The sequence below is a fragment of the Heptranchias perlo genome, chromosome 14, assembly GCF_035084215.1.
Source record: "Heptranchias perlo isolate sHepPer1 chromosome 14, sHepPer1.hap1, whole genome shotgun sequence".
Classification (NCBI taxonomy): Eukaryota; Metazoa; Chordata; class Chondrichthyes; order Hexanchiformes; family Hexanchidae; genus Heptranchias; species Heptranchias perlo.
In genome coordinates, this window is record NC_090338.1 from 25,018,807 (window position 1) to 25,043,353 (window position 24,547).

General features: G+C 41.9%; 1 long non-coding RNA gene across 2 annotated transcripts in view; it reads left to right on the forward strand.

Annotated features, from left to right (window-relative positions):
• The first annotated feature begins 254 nt into the window (after positions 1-254).
• LOC137332088 (uncharacterized) overlaps positions 255-24,547 on the forward strand; it is a 33,242-nt gene continuing 8,949 nt past the window's right edge. The window contains exons 1-4 of one of the 2 annotated variants that reach the window (XR_010965576.1): positions 255-338; positions 786-831; positions 1,004-1,039; positions 3,764-3,838. This is a non-coding gene — a long non-coding RNA (uncharacterized lncRNA). The remainder of the gene's footprint in view (positions 339-785; positions 832-1,003; positions 1,040-3,763; positions 3,839-24,547) is intronic. The other variant, XR_010965575.1, reaches the window with a different exon arrangement.

Consider the following 24,547-nt stretch of genomic DNA (forward strand, 5'->3'; position numbering starts at 1 on the left):
CAAGTTACTCTTATTTTAATATTTTTAGATCATTAAAAAAGATTTAAAAAATTAAAAATTAAAAACTTTTTTTTACTTTTAACTTCTGTAAGTTTCATTAAATTAAATCATTTGCTCGGCTATAATAAGATATGTTAATTTTTTATTTCAACTAACTTACAGAAGTTTACTTTAAATGAATGATTTCCAGTTGCCTGCTTGTGGGCGTGACTGCTCTTCTTGACAGATTCTGTGGGCGTGGCTTCCATTCCCACAGACTCTTATCCATAGGAATGAAACTGCGCTGAATTCACAGCGCTGAACTGAAAAATGAGCAAGTGGATGTCGGAGACGACGAGGTAAGTATTTGCTCTTTCTGCCGTCTCCATCAAGGCTTCTCTTGTGCTACTCTTTCAAGAAGGTAACCCTTCACTCGAAAAGAACCACTCTACCCTCCAGTAGTTCCTGCATTAGGACCTCCAAAGCAGCCCCGTGAAAGGGTGCCATTCATCATTCTGATTTTGTTGCAGCCATTTCCACATATTAGTAGCAGTACAGCTTTAAGGTGATCGGCAGCCCTTTAAGAACTGATAGATTATATAACCCATCGCTTTAAGTACTGTGCGCTGTCAGTTAAAGTATGAGGTCAGCTCAAAGCACAACAGTGACAAGCAGCACCCAAGGATCAGTGCTTCCACTGCAAAACACTTGGACATCATTATCTGCCCCCAGATTCATGCAGAAATATTTAAATGAATAACTAACACATTTCTACGTGATTTGCACAGCTTGTTCTTTTTTTTCAGGGGCCATTTGGAAAGAGGGCAAGCATGAGCGATAGAGCTCTTAAAGGTGAATTTTGGATTTTTTTTTTGCAAGGTTTAAAGCACATTTTTAATAAGATGCTCATTTCCAGATACAATTGCAATATCAGCTAATATGCCTCTAATACACCTTTTTGGTATAATTTTTTTTTATCAGATATTATTCTCATATTTTAAAATTTTTTGTTAATTTTTTTCAGAAAATCTTTTGGAACCAATTCCTTTTCCTCTTTAGTGTAAGTTTGTTTCTATAGTGTTTCAAAAAACGTGAGTTTCTGGTTGAGATGAAAGAGGACATGCCAGGGACATCAGACCATATCTGCAGACCTGGGATACTTATCTACCAATGTATAGGACAACTGCCCGGCTTGCTCTGGGTCAGCAGGGAGCCAGTTGGAGAGCTTTGCCATCTGCAGCAAGGACTTCTGCAGCTAAGTTGCAACATAGTGACATCACTGTCAGTGGTTGGCAAAGTCGCCACAGCCTTCAACTGTAGTGCCTCTGTCTCATTTCAGCTAGCACTGCAATATTAGCTAATATGCCTCTCATACACATTTCAAATATATAACTGTAGCATCAATCAGCATTTTCATCTCTTTCCACTGAATACTGTGACAGGGGCTCAATGTGACTACACTGCTGCATTTGCCAAAGCACAATGCTGATGGTTGCCAACATGTTGCCAACATGAAGCTCATTGTGTGCGTCAGTAGTGACTGTATTTATGTTATAATGACTTACATGTCAGGCATTCGGAAGATGAGAATGGGGCAAGGCTTTGAATTGTAAGTTGCAGCTTGAATATGTGTCCTGCTGAACAATGGGTATGCATGAGATACAATGAAGGTTGTGTGACAACTTGGCATAGGCAAGCAGCAAATGTAGAACAGCTTGAAGGACAACACTTGCTCCATCTACCTGTTACATACTGTTGGTAGTCTGGACTCGCAACTTTCTCTAGCTTCTCTCCCATCTCCTCTAGTGCCCTCTCCAAGCTTATCTTGACCATGAGACCCACCTCCTGCTCCCTCAAACCTATTCCCACCAAGCTGCTGACCACCCAACTTTCCTTCCTGGCCCCCATGTTAGCTGATATTGGTAACAGTTCCCTCTCCTCAGGTACAGTCCCCCTCCCCTTCAAATCTGCTGTCATCACCCTCCTCCTCAAAAAACCCATCCTTGACCCCACGATCCTTGCAAACTACCACCCCATCTCCAACCTCCCTCCACCATGTCAGGTTCCACATGTACACTGATGACACCCAGCTTTGCCTCACCACCACCTCCCTTGAACCCCTCCACTGCCTCTGATTTATCACGCTGCTTGTCCGACATCCAGTATTGGATGATCAGAAATTTCCTCTAACTAAACATTGGGAAGACCAAATCCATTGTTTTCAATACCCGCCACAAACTCCGTTCCCTAGCCATCGACTCTCTCTCCCTGGCCACTGTCTGTGTCTGAACCAGGCCGTTCGTAATCTTGGCATCCTATTTGACCCTGAGATGAGCTTCCGACGACATATCTGCTCCATCACCAAGACCGCCTACTTCCACTTCCATAACATTGCTCGTCTCCACCCCTGCCTCAGCTGATCTGCTACAGAAAACCTCATCCATGCCTTTGTTACCTCTAGACTTGACTATTCCAATACTCTCCTGGCCGGCCTCCCATCTTCCACCCTCCATAAACTTGAGCTCATCCAAAACTCTGCTGCCTATATCCTAACTTGCACCAAGTCCCGTTCACCCATCATGCCTGTGCTCGCTGACCTACATTGGCTCCTGGTAAAGGATGACTCAGTTTTAAAATTCTCATCCTTGTTTACAAATCCCCCCATAGCCTTGCCCCTCCCAAGATCTCTCTGCTCCTCCAATTCTTGCCTCTTGCGTATCCCCGATTTTAATCGCTCCACCATTGGCGGCCATGCCTGCAGCTGCCTAGCCCCTAAGCTCTGGAATTTCCTCCCTAAACCTCTCCGCCTTTCCACCTCTCTCTCTTCCTTTAAGCCGCTCCTTACAAATGATCTCTTTGACCAAGCTTTGGTTTCCTGTTCTAATATCTCCTTATGTGCTCAGTGTCAAATTTTGTTTGATAACGCTCCTGTGAAGCATCTTGGGACGTTATACTACTTTAAAGGTGCTATATAAATGCAAGTTGTTAGTGTTGTTGTTGAATTGTTTCCTAACTTCTCTCCTGAATTGCCTGGCTCTGATTTTATGGTTTAGCCCTCTTGTCCTAGACTTCCCCCCACCAGCGGAAAAAGTTTCTTTCTATCTACCCTAGCAATTCTTTTCAAAATCCTAAAAACCTCAAGAAGTGCTATAAGAAGGGATTCCATGGGGATCAAAACTCTTCTGTGTACCATTTTCAGTGCTCTGGCATGTGTGCCAAATTTTTGTATGTGAAATTTTAACAAAGATTTAAACCATTTTTAAAAATAAAATAGCCCACAGAAAAATTTCAATCCTGTAGTAACTTAAATAATGGTCATGCCTGTGTCCATTTTAACTGATCAAGTTTTATTTAATCTCATCAGCTAGAGAAGACACGAATAAAGTCTGCAGGGTGACAATGTCAAGGTTATTCCCATTTTCCTTCCCTCTTGGCTTACTTACACCTTTAACCCTTTGCATACCAATCATGCCACAAATGTCTTGAGCTCTAATAACTATCAATGAACTCAATCTCAACAAGAAAAGGGTTAATGATTGCTCCACAGATTTTTAAGACAGGCCCAAATACTTGTGCCTGACTGATACCCTGGATAGGTTCAATTACCCTGCTTCTCTTCAGTTTACATATTGATCTGGAGATGGGTTTTTCCCATAATATGGTATTGTACTTTTGTGGAGGGGCGAGGTGGGGGAGGGTTCAAGGGGGAGCAACAAGACGATAAAAAGGCTATTTTTAGAAAATGTGGCTAATCTTTCTCCTACTACATTTCACACTGTCCTAGATTGTTAGGAGGCAGCAGGATAACTACGAAGCAATGATATGCGATCATTCTGATTTAATAAAGGCACCCTATCAGGTAAGCCACGTCTTACTACTTGGAAATTGTTCTCTTTATCTGAATATATGAAAAGCCTTGTTGAATTTTGTATAAATCCATAAATGATTCATTATTCTCTGCAGTAGGATAGCCGGACTTATGCTACATAGAATTACATAGAATATACAGGACAGAAACAGGCCATTAGGCCCAACAGGTTCATGCCGGTGTTTATGCTCAACACGAACCTCCTCCTACCCTTCTTCATCTAACCTCAATAATATATCCTTCTATTCCTTTCTCCCTCATGTGTTTATCTGGCCTCCCCTTAAATGCATCTATGCTAGTCGCCTCAACTACTCCTTGTGATAGCGAATTCCACATTCTGGGTAACGAAGTTTCTCCTGTATATCCTATTGGATTTATTAGTGACTATCTTATCTTTATGGCTCCTGGTCTCCCCCGCAAGTGGAAACATCTTCTCCATGTCTACCCTATTTAAACCTTTCATGATCTTGAAGACCTCAATCAGGTCATCCCTCAGTCTTATCTTTTCTAGAGAAAAGAGCCCTAGCCTGTTCAATCTTTCCTGACAGGTATAACCTCTCAGTTCTGTTAACATCCTAGTAAACCTTTTTTGCACCTCCCCCAGTGTCCCTTTTGCACCGACTCCATCCATCTCCCTAGCCACTGTCTGAGACTGAACCAGACTGTTCACAACCTCAGCATCATATTTTACCCGGAGATGACCACATATCCGCTCCATCACCAAGACCGCCTACTTCCACCTCCATAAAATCGCCCATCTCCGCCCCTATCTCAGCTCATCTGCTGCTGAAACCCTCATCCGTGCTTTTGTTACCTCTAGACTCGACTAATCTAATGCTTTCATGGCCGGCCTCCCATCTTCCACACTCTATAAACTTGAGCTCATCCAAAACTCTGCTGCCTGTATCATAACCTGCACCACATCCCGTTCACCCATCACCCCTGTGCTCGTTGACCTACATTGGCTTTCGGTGTAAGAATGCCTCGATTTTAAAATTATTTTCCTTGTTTTCAAATCCCTCCATGGCTCGGCCCCTCCCTATCTTTGTAAACTCCTCCAGTCCTACAACCCTTCAAGATCGCTGCTCGCCTCCAATTCTTGCCTCTTGCACATCTCTGATTTTCTTCGCTCCACCATTGGCAGTTGTGCCTTCAGCTGCCTAGGCCCTAAGCTCTGGAATTCCCTCCCTAAATCTCTCTCCCTCTCTACTTCTCTCTCCTCTTTTAAGACGCTCCTTAAAAGCTACCTCTTTGACCAAGCTTTTAATCTCTCCTTATGTAGCTCGGTATCAAATTTTGTTTGATTATCACTCCTGTGAAACGCCTTGGGATGTTTTACTACGTTAAAGGGGCTATATAAATGCAAGTTGTTTTTGTTGTTGTTGTTGCCTCGATATCCTTTTTATAATATGGAGACCAGAACGGTTCACAGTACCACAAGTGTGGTCTAACCAAGGTTCTATACAAGTTTAACATAACTTTCCTGCTTTTCAATTCTGTTCCACTAGAAATGAGCTCCAGTGCTTTGTTTGCTTTTTTTTTTAAAATAGCCTTATTAACCTGCGTCACTACTTATAGTGTTTGTGTACTTGTACCCCCAGATCCCTCTGCTCCTCTATCCCATTTAGACTCTTATTTTCCAAGGAGTATGTAACCTCCTTATTCTTCCTACAAAAATGTACCACCTCACACTTATCTATATTGAAATTCATTTGCCAATTGTACGCCCATTCTGAAAGTTTATTAATGTGTCTCTGTATTTTGTCGCAGTCTTCCTCAACAATACCCCCTAATGTGGTGTCTTCAGCAAATTTTGAAATTATACTTCTGATTCCCGAGTCCAAATTGTTTATATAAATGGTGAACAACAGTGGTCCAAGCAGCAATCCTTGTGAAACCCCAATTCCTACCTTTTGCTAGTCTAAGTAACTACCTTTAACCCCTACTCTCTGTTTTCTGCTTTGTAGCCAGTTTGCTACCCATTCTGCTTCTTGTCCCCTGACTCCACATGCTCTAACCTTAGTCATGAGTCTACTATGCAGTACAATATCGAAGGCCTTTTGAAAAACCAAATATATTACATCTACTACATTACCCCTGTCTACCCTTTCTGTTACTTCTTCAAAGAATTCAATAAGGTTTGTCAAACATGGCCCTACCTTTCAAAATCCATGCTGACTATTCTTTATTATATTTTCAGTTTCTAGATGTTTTTCTATTACATCTTTGAGTAAGGTTTCTATTATCTTTCCTATCACCGCCATTAAGCTAATTGGTCTTTAGTCTCCTGGACTTGTTCTATCTCTCTTTTTAAGTATAGTAATCACATTAGCTGTCCGCCAGTCCTCTGGCACTATTCCCTTTTCTAATGAATTATTATATATATATGTAATAGTGCCTCTGCTATCTCTTCCCATCTTCTTTTAATGTGCGTGGATGCAATCCATTCGAACTAGGAGTTTTATCTCCTCTAAGTTTGATTAGTTCATCAATTATCTCCCCCTTTCTATCTTAAATGTCTTTATATCTTCTTTGATCTCTTCTTCTAATGTCATGCCCACCATGTTAGTCTCCCTGGTAAATACTGAGACAAAGTAATTATTTAATATTTTTGTCGTTTCGCTGTTATTATCTGTGAAGTTATCGTGTATATCCCTTAGTGGCCCTATCCCTATCCGGATTTTTCTTTTCTTACTTATGTGTCTGTAGAATACTTTACTATTTCTTTTTATATTCCTTGATAACTTAATTTTGTAGTTCCTCTTTGCTTTCCTAATTGATTTTTTGACTTCTTTCCTATCCTCTTCGTATTCCCTTTTGTCATCCTCTCCTTTGTTGTCTATATACTTAGTGTATGCCATTTTCTTTAGTTTCAATTTTACCCTTATTACTTTATTCATCCATGGTGTGTCATTACTGGCTAGTTTGTTCTTGCTTTTTAGTGGGATATATTTCTTCTGGACTCTCTTGATCACCATTTTAAATGTTTCCCACTGCTGTTCTATTTCTATGTTTGTCAGTAAATTTTTCTAGTTTATTTTCGTTCATTCCATTCTCATCCCTTTAAAATCAGCTTTTTTCTAATTTATTACTTTGGTCTTTGTCTTACATATGTCCGTCTCAATCTTTATAATAGTATCATAGCAGGTACAGCACAGGAGGAGGCCATTCGGCCCATCGTGCCTGTGCCAGCTCTTTGAAAGAGCAATCCAATTAGTCCCATTCCCCTGCACTTTCCCAATCACTCTGTAATTTTTTTCCCGTCAAGTATTTATCCAATTCTGTTTTGAAAATTACTATTGAATCTGCTTCCACCATCCTTTCAGACAGTGCATTCCAGATCATTACAACTCGCTGCGTGAAAAAATGTTTCCTCATGTCGCCTCTGGCTCTTTTGCCGATCACCTTAAATCTGTGTCTTCTGGTTACTGACCATTCTGTCACTGGAAACAGTTTCTCCTTATTTACTCTGTCAAAACAATTCATGATTTTGAACACCTCTATCAAATCTCCCCTTAACCTTCTCTGTTCTAAGAAGAACAACCCCAGCTTCTCCAGTCTCGCCACATAACTGAAGTCCCTCATCCCTAGTACCATTCTAATAAATCTCTTCTGCACCCTCTCTAAGGCCTTAACATCCTTCCTAAGTGTGGTACCCAGAACTGAACACTATACTCTAGCGGAGACCTAACCAGAGTTGCATAAATGTTCAGCATAACTTCTTTGCTTTTGTACTCTATGCCTCTATTAATAAAGCCCAGGATCCCATATGCATTTTTAACAGCCTTCTTAACTTGTCCTGCACCTTCAAAGATTTGTGTATATGCAACCGCAGGTCTCTCTGTTCCTGCGCCCCCTTTAAAATTGTACCATTTAGTTTATATTGACTTTCCTCATTATTCCTCTATTTTACCAGTCTGTCTATGTCCTCTTGAAGTCTGTTACTATTCTCCACATTGTTTACTACATCTCTGAGTTTCGTGTCATCTGCAAACTTTGAAATTATACTTTCTATAGGAACATAGGAACAGGAGTAGGCCATTCAGCCCCTCAAGCCCGCTCCGCCATTTGATAAGATCATGGCTGATCTGTGATCTAACTCCATATACCTGCCTTTGGCCCATATCCCTTAATACCTTTGGTTGCCAAAAAGCTATCGATCTCAGATTTAAAATTAGCAATTGAGCTAGCATCAATTGCCATTGGCAGAAGAGAGTTCCAAACTTTTACCACCCTTTGTGTGTAGATGTGTTTTCTAATCTCACTCCTGAAAGGTCTGGCTCTAATTTTTAGACTGTGCTCCTGAGTCCTAGAATCCCCAACCAGCGGAAATAGTTTCTCTCTATCCACCCTATCTGTTCCCCTTAATATCTTATAAACTTCGATCAGATCACCCCTTAACCTTCTAAACTATAGAGAATACAACTCCAATTTGTGTAATCTCTCCTCGTAACTTAATCCTTGAAGTCCGGGTATCATTCTAGTAAACCTAAACTGCACTCCCTCCAAGGCCAATATGTCCTTCCGAAGGTGCGGTGCCCAGAACTGCTCACAGTACTCCAGGTGCGGTCTAACCAGGGTTTTGTACAGCTGCAGCATAACTTCTGACACCTTGCACTCGAGTCCTCTAGATATAAAGGCCAGCATTCCATTAGCCTTATTGATTATTTTCTGCACCTGTTCATGACACTTCAATGATCTATGTACCTGAACTCCTAAGTCCCTTTGGACATCCACTGTTTTTAACTTTTTACCATTTAGAAAGTACCCTGTTCTATCCTATTTTGATCAAAAGTGGATGACCTCACATTTACCTACATTGAATTCCATTTGCCACAGTTTTGCCCATTCACCTAATCTATCAACACCCCTTTGTAATTTAATGTTTTCATCTACACTGCTTACAATGCCACCAATCTTTGTGTCATCGGCAAGCTTAGATATGAGACTTTCTATGCCTTCATCTAAGTCGTTAATAAATATTGTGAATAATTGAGGCCCCAAGACAGATCCCTGCGGGACTCCACTAGTCACATCCTGCCAACATGAGTACCTACCCATTATTCCTACTCTCTGTCGCCTTTCGCTCAGCCAACTTCCTAACCAAGTCTGTACTTTTCCCTCGATTCCATGGGCTTCTATCTTAGCCAACAGTCTCTTATGTGGGACTTTATCAAATGCTTTCTGGAAGTCCATATCAATAACATCCATTGACATTCCCCTGTCCACTACTTTAGTCACCTCTTCAAAAAATTCAATCAGGTTTGTCAGGCACGATCTACCTTTCACAAATCCATGCTGGCTCTCTCTGATTAACTGAAAATTTTTGAGGTGTTCAGTCACCCTATCCTCAATTATAGACTCCAGCATTTTCCCCACAACAGATGTTAAGCTAACTGGTCTATAATTCCACAGTTTCCCTCGCTCTCCTTTCTTAAAAAGTGGAGTGACATGTGCAGTTTTCCAATCTAGAGAGACAGTTCATTGAATGTAGAGAACTTTGAAAGATTATAGTTATGGCATCTGCAATGTGCTCACCTACTTCCTTTAAAACCCTGGGATGGAAACCATCTGGTCCTGGGGATTTGTCACTCTTTAGTGCTGTTATTTTCTTCATTACTGTTGCTTTACTTATATTAATTTTATTGAGTCCCTGTCCCTGATTCAATATTAGTTTTCTTGGGATTTCTGGCATGCTATCCACTTTTTCTACTGTAAATACTGACACAAAGTAATTATTCAACATTTCCGCCATTTCCCCATTATCAATGACAATATCCCCACTTTCAGTTTTTAAGGGGCCAACACTGCTCCTGACCACCCGCTTTTTCCTAATGTAACTATAAAAATTCTTTGTATTGGTTTTGATATCCCTTGCAAGTTTCTTTTCATACTCTTTTTGTAGCTCTTACTATCTGTTTTGTGACCCTTTGTTGATCTTTGTATCTTTCCCATTCGCCAGATTCTGTGCCATTTTTTGCCTTTTTGTATGCCCTTTCCTTACATCTTATACTGTCCCTTACCTCTTTAGTTGTCCATGGCTGTTTTTTTTGGCAAGTAGAGTTCTTGCCCCTCAGGGATATAAACCAGTTCTGTATCACGTTAAATGTTTCTTTAAACATTTCCCATTGATCATCAGTCGTTTTACCCATTAACAGATTTGCCCAGTTTACTGTGGACAGTCTCTGTCTCATCCCATTAAAGTCGGCCTTACCCAAGTCTAGAATCTTAGCAGCTGATTCACTTTTTTCCCTTTCAAACATTACCTTGAACTCGATCATGTTATGATTGCTATTGGATAGATGTTCACACACAGTTAAGCTGTTAACTAAGTCTGGTTCATTACTCATTACTAAATCTAGTATGGTCTGCCCCCTTGTTGCCTCTCGGACATACTGCTGTAGAAAACTATCCCAGACACGCTCAAGAAATTCACTACCTTTCTGACAGTTGCTAGTCTGCTTTTCCCCAATCTATGTGAAGGTTAATGTCCCCCATTAAGACCACTATGCCTTTGTTACACGCTTGTCTAATCTCTGCATTTATACAATCTAGCACTTCAGAGTTGCTGCCAGGGGTCCTATACACAACTCCCACTATAGTCTTAGATCCTTTCCTATTTCTCAATTCAACCCATGGCTGTTGGCTGCTTACCTCTCGTTATATCCTCCTTTATCATTGAAGTGATTTTATCTCTAATCACTAAGGCTACTCCACCCTCTCTTCCATTTTCCCTATCTCTCCTGTCTACCTTCTAACCTGGTATATTTAGTTTCCAATCCTGACCATCCAGTGGCCATGTTTCAGTAATAGCTATCATACACCCAAGTCCAGTTCATTAATATATATCAAAAAAAGCAGTGGTCCTAATACTGATCCCCGGGGAATAAAACCGGATGGACCACCCGGCATCGCACCACTAGGCACTGGACACGACAAAGGCAAACCAAGCCCAGTCAACCTGCAAAGTCCTCCTCACGAACATCTGGGGACTTGTGCCAAAATTGGGAGAGCTGTCCCACAGACTAGTCAAGCATCAGCCTGACATAGCCATACTCACAGAATCATACCTTTCAGACAACATCCCAGACTCTTCCATCACCATCCCTGGGTATGTCCTGTCCCACCGGCAGGACAGACACACCAAAGGTGGCGGTACAGTGATATACAGTCAGGAGGGATTGGCCCTGGGAGTCCTCAACATTGACTCCAGACCCCATGAAATTTCATGGCATCAGGTCAAATATGGGCAAGAAAACCTCCTGCTGATTACCACCTACCGCCCTCTCTCAGTTGATGAATCAGTCCTCCTCCATGTTGAGCACCGCTTGGAGGAAGCGCTGAGGATATTAAGGGCACAGAATGTACTCTGGGTGGGGGACTTCAATATCCATCACCAAGAATGGCTCGGTAGCACCACTTCTGACAGAGCTGGCCGAGTCCTGAAGGACATAGCTGCCAGACTGGGCCTGCGGCAGGTTGTGAGTGAACCAACAGGAGGAGAAAACCTACTTGACCTCATCCTGACCAATCTACCTGTCGCAGATGCATCTGTCCGTGACAGTATTGGTAGGAGTGACCACTGCACAGTCCTTGTGGAGATGAAGTCCCGTCTTCACACTGAGGACACCATCCAACGTGTTTTGTGGCACTACCACCATGCTAAATGGGATAGATTCAGAACAGATCTGGCAGCTCAAAACTGGGCATCCAAGTCATACACCATCCCGACTTGGAAATATATCGCTGTACCTTCACCGTCGCTGGGTCAAAATCCTGGAACTCCCTACCTAACAGCACCATGGGAGAACCTTCACCACACGGACTGCAGCGGTTCAAGAAGGCAGCTCACCACCACCTTCTCAAGGGCAATTAGGGGTGGGCAATAAATGCAGGTCTTGCCAGTGACGCCCACATACCATGAACGAATAAAAAAAAACATGACGGTATACTTCCCTCTAGTCTGAAAAACAACTGTTCACCACTATTCTCTGCTTTCTGTCCCCTAGCCAACTTTGTACCCACGCTGCCACTGTCCCTTTAATCCCGTGGGCTTTAATTTTGCTAACAAGTCTATTATGTGGTACTTTATCAAATGCCTTTTGAAAGTCCAATGCCTTTACCTTAAACCTTACTATGTTGTGATCACAATTGCCTAGATGTTCCCCTATCCTTACTTCACTTATCTGTTCTTGTTCATTTCCCATTACTAGATCCAGCAGTGCTCCATCTCTCGTTGGGCTTTTTACATACTGGGTAAGAAAGGAGTCCTGCACACATTGTAAAAGCTCCATTTCCTGTACCCCTATACCTACCTCTTCTTGCCAGTTTATTTCAGGGTAGTTAAAATCACCCATGATTATTATTCTATGTCCTTTACTCATTTCACATATTTGCTTACATATTTTCTCCTCCACCTCCTTTCCACCATTAGGTGGTCTGCAGTATCCCCCTGTTAGTGGGATTGATCCCTTCTTATCTTTTATTTCAATACATATGGATTCTGTTTCTATCCTTCTGTTAGTTATGTGCCTTTTTTCTACTTCCATTACATTATTTCTAATTAATACAGCTACTCCACCCCCACTTCTTCCTTCCCTATCCTTTCTGATTATGTTGTAACCTGCGATATTTAGTTTCCAGTCCTGTTCTTTATGTAGCCATGTTTCAGTTATTCCTGCTACATCTGGTTCCTCGCTACAGATTATTGTCTCCAGTTCCTCCGTTTTATTTTGGATACTGTGTACATTGCTGTACAGGCAGTTTAATTTGTCTTTGATAGTTGTTCCTTTTGCTTTATTTTTAACAGCCCTTTTATACATCTGTTTCATAGCTGTATTTGTTCCTTGACCATTTATGTAATCATAATTCCTTACCCTAGTCTGACCTTTACACTCATCTCCTGTTTCTTTTATCTTTAGGATTATCTTATTGCTACCAGATCCCTCCCCCTATTCTTGCTAGTTTGAAGCCTTATCCAGCACCCAATTTATCCCTTCCGCTAGCACTCTGGTCTCAATCCGGTTCAGGTGGGGCCCGTCTCAGTGGTACAGCTCCTTCCTAACCCAGTAGTGGTTCCATTGTGCCGTGAATTGGAACCATTCTTTCCCACACCACTCTTTTAGCCATGCATTACCCTTGCTACATTTATATTTTCATCACTAAATCAATGCAAAAGTCACACTCTATAAAGAGTGATTTTTCACAAATAATATCTCAAAAAGATAACTGATTGATGTCGTTGGGAGGGAGAAGAGGAGGGGAGGAGTTGATACATCTCGGTCCAATCATTTCTTTGAAATCAATTTCTGGGAAATGGCAATTCTCAACCTAAAAGAAAACTCATTCCTCTAAATAAATCATAGGATCTGGAACAGTATCTCTACAGGGAGGCGAGAGTTCTACATAATAGTTAAGTAAGAGATCTACGCTGTCTTCACTGGCACACAGAATTTCCACAGTCTTAGTTTATTTAAATTAGTTATAAAAACAAATCTCAGTTACAGGGATCTTGTGAAGTAGTGCAGGATAAAGTCAGTCCACTTACAGCATGCCTTGTTGCATGTCATTATGACTGGTTTTTAATCATTTAAAAATCATACCCTATTAGCTAGTTATACCATGGCCTAGATTTTCCTGATGTCTTGTAAAGAAAAAGCTTATATAGTGTCTGTCACATTTTCAGGACATCTCATAACACTTACTTACCTTCTGTTAACACAGTGAGTTTGTTGCATTTCTTTAATCGTGTTTTTCAATCAATGATTGCTTTTCAGGATTGTGCCTTGAGGTAGTGGCAATTATCGAACCATCTTCCCTTAAACTTGCAGTAACTTTATTTATTAGTCTGTCTTTGTAACTATCTAAAATTCATTGTATCTGTAGTGATCACTGTGAATGTTGGGGTAAATTTTGCAAAAGGTCATCTTGTGGCGGAACCACAAGAGATGGGTGAGATCCTAAATGAATATTTCGCATCGGTATTTACGGTTGAGAAAGGCATGGATGTTAGGGAACTTGGGGAAATAAATAGTGATGTTTTGAGGAGTGTACATATTACAGAGAGGGAGGTGCTGGAAGTCTTAACGCGCATCAAGGTAGATAAATCTCCGGGACCTGATGAAATATATCCCAGGACGTTATGGGAGGTTAGGGAGGAAATTGCGGGTCCCCTAGCAGAGATATTTGAATCATCGACAGCTACAGGTGAGGTGCCTGAAGATTGGAGAGTAGCAAATGTTGTGCCTTTGTTTAAGAAGGGCGGCAGGGAAAAGCCTGGGAACTACAGACCGGTGAGCCTGACATCTGTAGTGGGTAAGTTGTTAGAGGGTATTCTGAGAGACAGGATCTACGGGCATTTGGAGAGGCGGGGACTGATTAGGAACAGTCAGCATGGTTTTGTGAGAGGAAAATCATGTCTCACAAATTTGATTGAGTTTTTTGAAGGGGTAACCAAAAAGATAGATGAGGGCTGTGCAGTAGATGTGGTCTACATGGACTTTAGCAAAGCTTTTGACAAGGTACCGCATGGTAGCTTGTTACATAAGGTTAAATCTCACGGGATCCAAGGTGAGGTAGCCAATTGGATACAAAATTGGATTGACGGCAGAAGACAGAGGGTGGTTGTAGAGGGTTGTTTTTCAAACTGGAGGCCCGTGACCAGCGGTGTGCCTCAGGGATCGGTGCTGGGTCCGCTGTTATTTGTTATTTATATTAATGATTTGGATGAGAATTTAGGAGGCATGGTTAGTAAGTTTGCAGATGACACCAAGATTGGTGGCATTGTGGACAGTGAAGAAGGTTATCTAGGATTGCAACGGGATCTTGATAAATTGGGCCAGTGGGCCGATGAATGGCAGATGGAGTTTAATTTAGACAAATGTGAGGTGATGCATTTTGGTAGATCGAATCGGGCCAGGACCTACTCCGTTAATGGTAGGGCATTGGGGAGACTTATAGAACAAAGAGATCTAGGAGTACAGGTTCATAGCTCCTTGAAAGTGGAGTCACAGGTGGATAGGGTGGTGAAGAAGACATTCAGCATGCTTGGTTTCATTGGTCAGAACATTGAATACAGGAGTTGGGATGTCTTGTTGAAGTTGTACAAGACATTAGTAAGGCCACACTTGGAATACTGTGTACAGTTCTGGTCACCCTATTATAGAAAGGATATTATTAAACTAGAAAGAGTGCAGAAAAGATTTACTCGGATGCTACCGGACTTGATGGTTTGACTTATAGGGAGAGGTTGGATAGACTGAGACTTTTTTCCCTGGAGAGTAGGAGGTTTAGGGGTGATCTTATAGAAGTCTATAAAATAATGAGGGGCATAGATAAGGTAGATAGTCAAAATCTTTTCCCAAAGGTAGGGGAGTCTATAACGAGGGGGCATAGATTTAAGGTGAGAGGGGAGAGATACAAAAGGGTCCAGAGGGGCAATTTTTTCACTCAAAGGGTGGTGAGTGTCTGGAACGAGCTACCAGATGCAGTAGTAGAGGCGGGTACAATTTTGTCTTTTAAAAAGCATTTGGACAGTTACATGGGTAAGATGGGTATAGAGGGATATGGGCTAAATGCAGGCAACTGGGACTAGCTTAGTGGTATAAACTGGGCGACATGGACATGTTGGGCCGAAGGGCCTGTTTCCATGTTGTAAACTTCTATGACTCTATGACTCTATGTCAACGTTGCCTCACGTGCACCCAGTGCATATCAGAGAATTGGGGATATGCTACCTGCTGTTTTCCATCCCAAGAAAGCACCTTTCACAACCTCAGAATGTCCCAAAGCACTTTACAGTCAATTTAGTACTTTTTTGAACCTGGGTTTAATGTGTTGTAAAGTGGGAAATGTGGCAGTCAATTTGTGCACAGCCAGGTCCCACAAACAGCAATGTGATAATGACCAGATAATCTCTTTCAGTGATGTTGGTTCAAGGATAAATATTGGCCAGGACACTGGGAAGAACTCTCCTGCTCTTCTTCGAAATAGTGCCATGTGATCTTTTACGTCCACTGAGAGGGCAGACAGTTTATTGTCTCATCTGAATGACGGCACCTCTGACAGTGCAGCACTCCGTCAGTACTGCACTAAAGTATTAGCTTAGATTTTGTGCTCAAGTCTCTGGAGTAGGACTTGACCCAACAGCTTTCTGACTCATGGACAAGAATGCTACCACTAAGCCACAGCTAACACTATTATTGAAGTTAAATCGCAGACATCATGCCTGGCTGCATGCAAGGCCCTTCCCGTGGCGTGGGGTCTCACACAACTTACTCTGTAGTGTTTGTTGCAAAAGTGCGTCAATGTTTCTCTTCCTTATTGAATAAGTATGTGTACTCTTGGCATTTTTCTGCTTAGTAATTAGTTATTTAATTGTTGCATTTAATTATTATTGTAATGGTTATGAGCTAAATGGAAACCAAGATAGAGAACTAGAGAATGTGCAGTGCCTTTATATGAAACTTCATGTGTGACTGACAGTCACCTCAAATTTATACGTCATACGTAGAGATACATTTTATCTTATTCACACATATCGTGATTTTTATATTGTAAAAAATTATGTTAATATATTTTTGTTTGAAATTGAAGATGGAAAAGGGAGCACCTATGGCACAGTACATTGATGTACTAATAAGCCACAGCAGGGAATGGTAGAACACAGGTTCACATGCCTGATCCCCAATATGGTGAAGTGACTATCTTAGCTGTGCTGTCGGATAATGATCTGAAGTGGAGGCTAGATATTTGTCTGCAAAGAGGAAAGAATTTGAGGTCAAGTCAATGCCAGCTTCCTTCACATGCTTCCTAGCACCTATCTCAAACTTGCATTGGCGGACACTTGTGAACAGATACTTTATCTACCCTCTTTGCCAAGGAAAGATACACTATTTATGTGAGGTTAAAAATTACAAAGAAAATTACAAACAAGGATTAAAAAAATACATGTACGCATCGAAATCAAGGAAACCAGAAATTACCATTTCATAATATTGGGGTACTGAGATCGTACCTCTGTAATGTAGCCATTAGAAAAATGTGGAACATAATCCAAATTATATCAATATTGTTATGGAATTTCTTCAACTTTGCACCTAGTGAGAAGTAAATCTTACACTAGTTACACCAGGGTGTGTTTTCATAACTTCATCCCCATATATTTACTCCAAACATTGTTACCCCCCTCCCTCCCGCCCCTTTCATCCCTACAGAGGATTTTCCCTATCGTATCTAGGTGAAATTACTTTTGGTTTCAATACCTGTGGCTTCAGAAGTGATGACAGGCAAAACTACATGGCAAAGAGTTTGGGACACACTCTGCCAGGATTGGTACCTTTAACAGTGGATGAGTGCAGTGTACAAATTAACACTTAATCAGCAAGCTGTTCATTCATGGCACCCATTTAATTTTCCTGTTATGTTTCCTACAGTTTTATGTACTGTCACTATGATTACTGGGCCACAGCCCCCATAATACTATTATGATGGATCACCAGCAACAAAACAAAGTAATCAAGCAATATTAGATCACTATGGAAACGTTACTAGTGCTATAAGTGCCCACTACCGCATTTTGCAGCCTCTGGGCTACTCGTGTTAATTTTAGAATTTTAATTGTGACCTATGTGTGCCTCTACATAAAGATTCCATCTGTGGATGCTATGACAAACAGTGCTGGCACTTGTATAGGAATTTAGGTATTCTATGAGATTCTGGCATCAACTACCGACGTAGGGAAGGATTCTCTGAATCCCCCCATTTCTATGTAGTTTAGAAATGATTACATTAAAAAAAATATGACTGTCTGGAACCAAAATCATGTGCTCCATATAGCACTTCACAAAGCATAAAGGCCAACAGGCAGCCATTTTTATGTAGGCCGATCTGACTGGTTGGTGGGCCAGCAGGATCTGAGAGTTGGGAGGGAGCAGTGGAACATAAAAGAAAGGGATGAGAGAGAAACAGAAAAGATAGAAACAGGAGAGATAAAATCTGAAAGAAAATCAAAAGACTTGCATTTGTATAGCACCTTATCAAGTCTCTCCTAGACATTTCAAAGTGCTACAATACAATAAGTTAATTTGCAGTGCAGTGACTGTTGTTATGGAGGCAAATGTGGAAGGCATTTTGTGCTCAGCAAGACACCTTAAATAGCAATGACGTGAATAACCAGTTAATGGGCCAAAAATTGCTGGGAAGTCACGACATTAGAATGATGCATTAATGGCGCTCGCCATTATTAATTCGTAAACAATCCAAGAATTTGCAGAGTAAAAGAGATACGCCATGAGTTCTGATTCTCTGCAAATTGCTGAACGATTTGCGCTGCTCAACCGTTAGCTTTGCCAAAGCTGATAAAAGCCCCTTCTCACTGTAAGGCTCCCCATTGAACTTAATGGCTATCGTGAAATTATTTATGATTTATGATGTTATTATCAATTATTCCCACCACAACCATTTAGGGCTGGTAATTAATTTCGTAGAGGACCCTGTTAATGATGTGGTTTATGGTCCTGATGTGACATTCAACCTTGGAGGCCCATAAAGGGACCAATGGAGTCTCACTCCAGCAGGTAGTGAATTGTTTCTAGAGGTTTTTTAAATTTGTCTTGACAGTATGATTGTGCCAGTCTTGCCATCCACACCCCTGCTAGTGTCGGAAGGCAATAATTTTCAGGACACAAAGTTGCTTCAACACTCAGAAGAGGGTCATTTATTCAAATGCAAATTAGATAGATTTCTTCCAGAAAATAACATTTTGGGATACAGTATATGAGTAATTTGAGATATGACATATGATAAGTGTAAGCATGCTTGGGAGGAAAAAGATGACTTTGGACCTATGGTTCCCAAAGCTCTCCACCACTGGGGTTTTTCTCGTGTCAGGGTCTGTTGTAACCTAATTAACTGAGATTGATTGTTATGATTAGTCAACAACTCCATTTACTTGACAACCTTCTGAACTCAACACTGATTTCAATAACTTCAGATCATAATCACTGCTCCCATTTTTTCGGTCAGCTAGTGCTGGTAATGGTTCTGCTGCTGCCATTTACAGCTACTCCTGATCAATCTTTTGTTTCTTAACCTGTCCCATTACCACCTTCCTTGCCTTGCACCATCATCCCTTTTGTCATTTAATCACTCGTGCCCCCTACCCTATCACAGACCTTCCCTTTTGTTCCTTCCTCCCCTCCCCTCCCTTCCCCCTTTCCCTGGCCCTGTACTTGTTTAAAAACCTTAACTCTTTAACATCTTCCAGTTCTGTCGAAAGGTCTTCGACCTGAAACTTTAATTCTTTCTTTCTCCACAAATGTTGCCTGACTTGCTGAGCTTCTCCAGAATTTTCTGTTTTTATTTCAGATTTCCTGCATCTTCAATAGTTTGCTTTTGAACTCCATTAACTCTTTTGGAAATCTCTACCCCAGTGGGCTGTGGATGCTCAGTCGTTGAGTATATTCAAGGCTGAGATAGATAGATTTTTGGACTCTAGGGGAATCAATGGGATATGGGGATCGGGCGGGAAAGTGGAGTTGAGGTCAAAGATCAGCCATTTTTATTGAATGGCGGAGCAGGCTCGAGGGGCCATATGGCCTACTCCTGCCCCTATTTCTTGTGTTCTTATCTTCTTAACATTATATCATGCAACTACGATAATGGTAGAAGGCGGACTAGATGGATCTTGGTCTTTTTTCATCTAACAATTCCGATGTTCCTATGCAAGCAGTGCAATGGTGTACCCACTGGATGTTCCACTTTTCCTAATCATGATGGATGTGGTCATTGGTTCTATACATCATGGGTCAAGAAGGTTTGTACATTTCACACACCGACTCTGCTATTCACTCATTAACTTCTCAAGGACCAATACAGCAATTCTCAAACACAGCTGGGTTACTTACTTTTCATTCTGTCTCTTTTTTCTCTTTCCCTTATTTCTCTCTCTTTATTCCAAAGGACTGCACAGGGGGGCACAGCGAAAGGTAGAAATGCAGTCGTCTTTGGGGATTCGATAGTCAGGGGGACAGACAGGTGTTTCTTTGACTGCTGATGCGAGTCCCGCATGGTGTGTTGCCTCCCTGGTACCAGGATAAAGAACATCATGGAGAGGATGCAGAACATTCTGTCGGGAGAAGGGTAACAGCCAGAAATCGTGGTCCATGTGAGTACTAACGACATAGGAAAGAAAAGCGATGAGGTCCTGCGGTCAGAGTTTCAGGAGCTAAGGAGGAAGTCAAAAAGCAGGAACACAAAGGTAGTAACGTCTGGATTACTCCCAGTGTCACACGCTGGTAAGTACAGAAATAGGAAGATAAGGCAGGTTAATGCGTGGCTAGAGACATGGTGCAAGAGGGAGGGCTTCAGATTTTTGGGGCATTGGGACCACAGTTCTGGGGCAGGAGGGACCTGTTTACGATGGATGGGTTGCACCTCAACAGAGCTGGGACGTTGTCCTCACGGGGAGGTTCACCAGTGCTGTGGGGAGGGTTTAAACTAATTTGGCAGGGGTATGGGCACCAGGATGTAGCATAAGAAAGGAGAAACAAGGTGCACAAAGGATTGGGAGAGAGAAATAGCACTACATTAGTGCGATCAGACTAGGAGAGAATACGAGGAGGTCCAAGATAGGTTTAGAGTGCGTGCGTGTAAACGCACAAAGCATGGTAAATAAGCTTGGTGAGCTGCTGACGTAAATAGTCACATGGGAATATGATGCAGTGGTGATAATAGAGACCTGGCTCAAAAAAGGGCAGAATTGGGTACTAAATATTCCTGGATACAAGGTGTTCAGGAAAGGTAAGGAAGTAAAAAAAATGGACTGGGGGTGTCAGTATTGATTAAGGAGAATATTGCAATGCTGGAGAGAGAGGATGTCCTTGAGGGGTCATGGACAGAATCTATTTGGTTAGAGTTAAGAAACATTAGAGGTACCATAACACTACTGGGTGTATTCTATTTACCACCAACTAGTGGGATGAATATAGAGGAGCAAATTTGCAGGGAAATTACAGAAAGGTGCAAGAACTAAAGGGTAGTGATAATGGGGGACTTCAACTATCCTAATATAGACTGGGATAGTAATAGTATAAAGGGCAAAGAAGGGGAAGAATTTCTGAAATGTGTTCAGGAGAAGTTTCTTGATCAGTATGTTTCTGGCAACAAGGAAGGAGGCATTGCTGGATCTAGTTCTGGGGAATGAAGTGGGTGAAGTGGAGCAAGTGTCAGTGGGGGAACATTTAGGGAACAGTGATTACAATATCATAGGGTTTAGATTAGTTATGGAAAAGAACAAGAAGCAACCTAGAGTAAAAATACTTAATTGGAGGAAGGCCAATTTCAGTGGGTTGAAAAAGGATCTGGCCCAGATAAATTGGAATCAAAGATTGGCAGACAAAACTGTAATTGAACAATAAGAACATAAGAAATAGGAGCAGGAGTAGGCCAATCGGCCCTTCGAGCCTGCTCCGCCATTTAATAAGATCATGGCTGATCTGATCCTAACCTCAAATCTAAATTCATGTCCAATTTCCTGCCCGCTCCCCGTAACCCCTAATTCCCTTTACTTCTAGGAAACTGTCTATTTCTGTTTTAAATTTATTCAATGATGTAGCTTCCACAGCTTCCTGGGGCAGCAAATTCCACAGACCTACTACCCTCTGAGTGAACAAGTTTCTCCTCATCTCAGTTTTGAAAGAGCAGCCCCTTATTCTAAGATTACGCCCCCTAGTTCTAGTTTCACCCATCCTTGGGAACATCCTTACCGCATCCACCCGATCAAGCCCCTTCACAATCTTATATGTTTCAATAAGATCGCCTCTCATTCTTCTGAACTCCAATGAGTAGAGTCCCAATCTATTCAACCTCTCCTCATATGTCCGCCCCCTCATCCCCGGGATTAACCGAGTGAACCTTCTTTGTACTGCCTCGAGAGCAAGTATGTCTTTTCTTAAGTATGGAGACCATAACTGTATGCAGTATTCCAGGTGCGGTCTCACCAATACCTTGTATAACTGCAGCAATACCTCCCTGTTTTTATATTCTATTCCCCTAGCAATAAAAGCCAACATTCCGTTGGCCTTCTTGATCACCTGCTGCACCTGCAAACTAACTTTTTGATTTTCTTGCACTAGGACCCCCAGATCCCTTTGTACTGCAGTACTTTCCAGTTGCTCGCCATTAAGATAATAACTTGCTCTCCGATTTTTCCTGCCATAGTGCATAACCTCACATTTTCCAATACTGTATTGCATCTGCCGAATCTCCGCCCACTCACCCAGCCTGTCTATATCCCCTTGTAGGTTTTTTATGTCCTCCTCACTCTCTACTTTCCCTCCCATCTTTGTATCATCTGCAAACTTTGATATGTTACACTCGGTCCCCTCCTCCAAATCGTTAATATAGATTGTAAAGAGTTGGGGACCCAGCACCAACCCCTGCGGAACACCACTGGCTACAAGTTGCCAGTCCGAGAATGTACCATTTATCCCAACTCTCTGCCTACTGTTAGATAACCAATCCTCCACCCATGCCAGAATATTACCCTCAATCCAGTGATACTTTATCTTGAGCAATAATCTTTTATGTGGCACCTTGTCGAATGCCTTCTGGAAGTCTAAATACACTACGTCCACTGGTTCTCCTTTATCCACCCTGTACGTTATATCCTCAAAGAACTCAAGCAAATTTGTCAGACATGACTTCCCCTTCGTAAAGCCATGCTGACTTTGTCCTATTAAATTATGTTTATCCAAATGTTCTGCTACTGTCTCCTTAATAATAGACTCCAAAATTTTACCCACCACAGATGTTAAGCTAACTGGTCTATAATTTCCAGCCTTCTGCCTACTACCCTTTTTAAATATGGGTGTTACATTGGCAGTTTTCCAATCTGCCGGGACCTTTGCCGAGTCCAGAGAATTTTGGAAAATTATTACCAAAGCATCCACAATCCCTACTGCCACTTCCCTCAAGACCCTAGGATGTAAGCCATCAGGTCCAGGGGATTTATCCGCCTTGAGTCCCATTAATTTACTGAGTACCAATTCCTTAGTGATTTTAATCATATTTAGCTCCTCCACCCCAATGAGTGGCCTTTAAAGAGGAGATGGTTCAGGTGCAGTCTAGATACATTCCCACGGGCGGAAAAGGTAGGGCAACCAAAGCCAGATGATGAAAGAGATAGAGAGCAAGATGAAGCAGAAAAAGGGGGTGTATGACAGATGTTATGTGATAATACAAGTGAGAACCAGGCTGAATATAAAAAGTACAGAGGAGACGTGAAAAGAAAAATAAAAGGGGCAAAGAGAAAGTTTGAGAATAGACTGGCAGCCAACATAAAAGGGAATCCAAAAGTCTTCTATATGCATATAAATAGTAAATGGATAGTAAGAGGAGGGGTGGGGCCGATTAGGGACCAAAAAAGGAGATCTACGCATGGAGGCTGAGGTACTAAATGAATACTTTTCATCTGTCTTTACCAAGGAAGAAGATGCTGCCAAAGTCACAGTAAAAGAGGAGGTAGTTGAGATACTAGGTGGGGTAAAAATTGATAAAGAGGAGGTGCTAGAAAGACTGGCTGTACTCAAAGTAGATATGTTACCCGGTCCAGATGGGATGATTCCTAGGTTGCTGAGGGAAGTAAGGGTGGAAGTTGCAGAGGTACTGGCCATGATCTTCCAATCCTCCTTAGATATGGGGGTGGTGCCAGAGGACTGGAGAATTGCAAATGTTACACCCCTGTTCAAAAAAGGGTGTAAGGATAAACCCGGCAACTACAGGCCAGTCAGTTTAACCTCGGTGGTGGGGAAGCTTTTGGAAAATAATCAAGAAGGCAAATGGAATGCTGGCATTTATATCTAGAGGACTAGAGCACAAGGGGGCAGAAGTTATGCTGCAGCTATACAAAACCCTGGTTAGACCGCACCTGGAGTACTGTGAGCAGTTCTGGGCACCGCACCTTCGGAAGGATATATTGGCCTTGGAGGGAGTGCAGTGTAGGTTTACTAGAATGATACCCAGACTTCAAGGGTTAAGTTACGAGGAGACATTACACAAATTGGGGTTGTATTCTCTAGAGTTTCGAAGGTTAAGGGGTGATCTGATCAAAGTTTATAAGATATTAAGGGGAACAGATAGGATGGATAAAGAGAAACTATTTCCGCTGGTTGGGGATTTTAGGAGTAGGGGGCACAGTCTAAAAATTAGAGCTGGACCTTTCAGGAGCGAGATTAGAAAACATTTCTACACACAACGGGTTGTCGAAGTTTGGAACTCTCTTCCGCAAACAGCAATTGATACTAGCTCAATTGCTAAATTTAAATCTGAGATAGATAGCTTTTTGGCAATCAAAGGTATTAAGGGATATGGGCCAAAGGCAGATATATGGAGTTAGATCACAGATCAGCCATGATCTTATCGAATGGCGGATCAGGCACGAGGGGCTGAATGGCCTACTCCTGTTCCTATGTTCCTATGTTCCTAGAAATGATAATCTGGGACAAAATTAATCGTCACTTGGACACGTATAAATTAATATTTTTTTTCTTCGTTCATGGGATGTGGGCGTCGCTGGCGAGGCCGACATTTATTGCCCATCCTTAATTGCCCTTGAGAAGGTGGTGGTGAGCAGCCTTCTTGAACTGCTGCAGTCCGTGTGGTGACGGTTCTCCCACAGTGCTGTTAGAAAGGGAGTTCCAG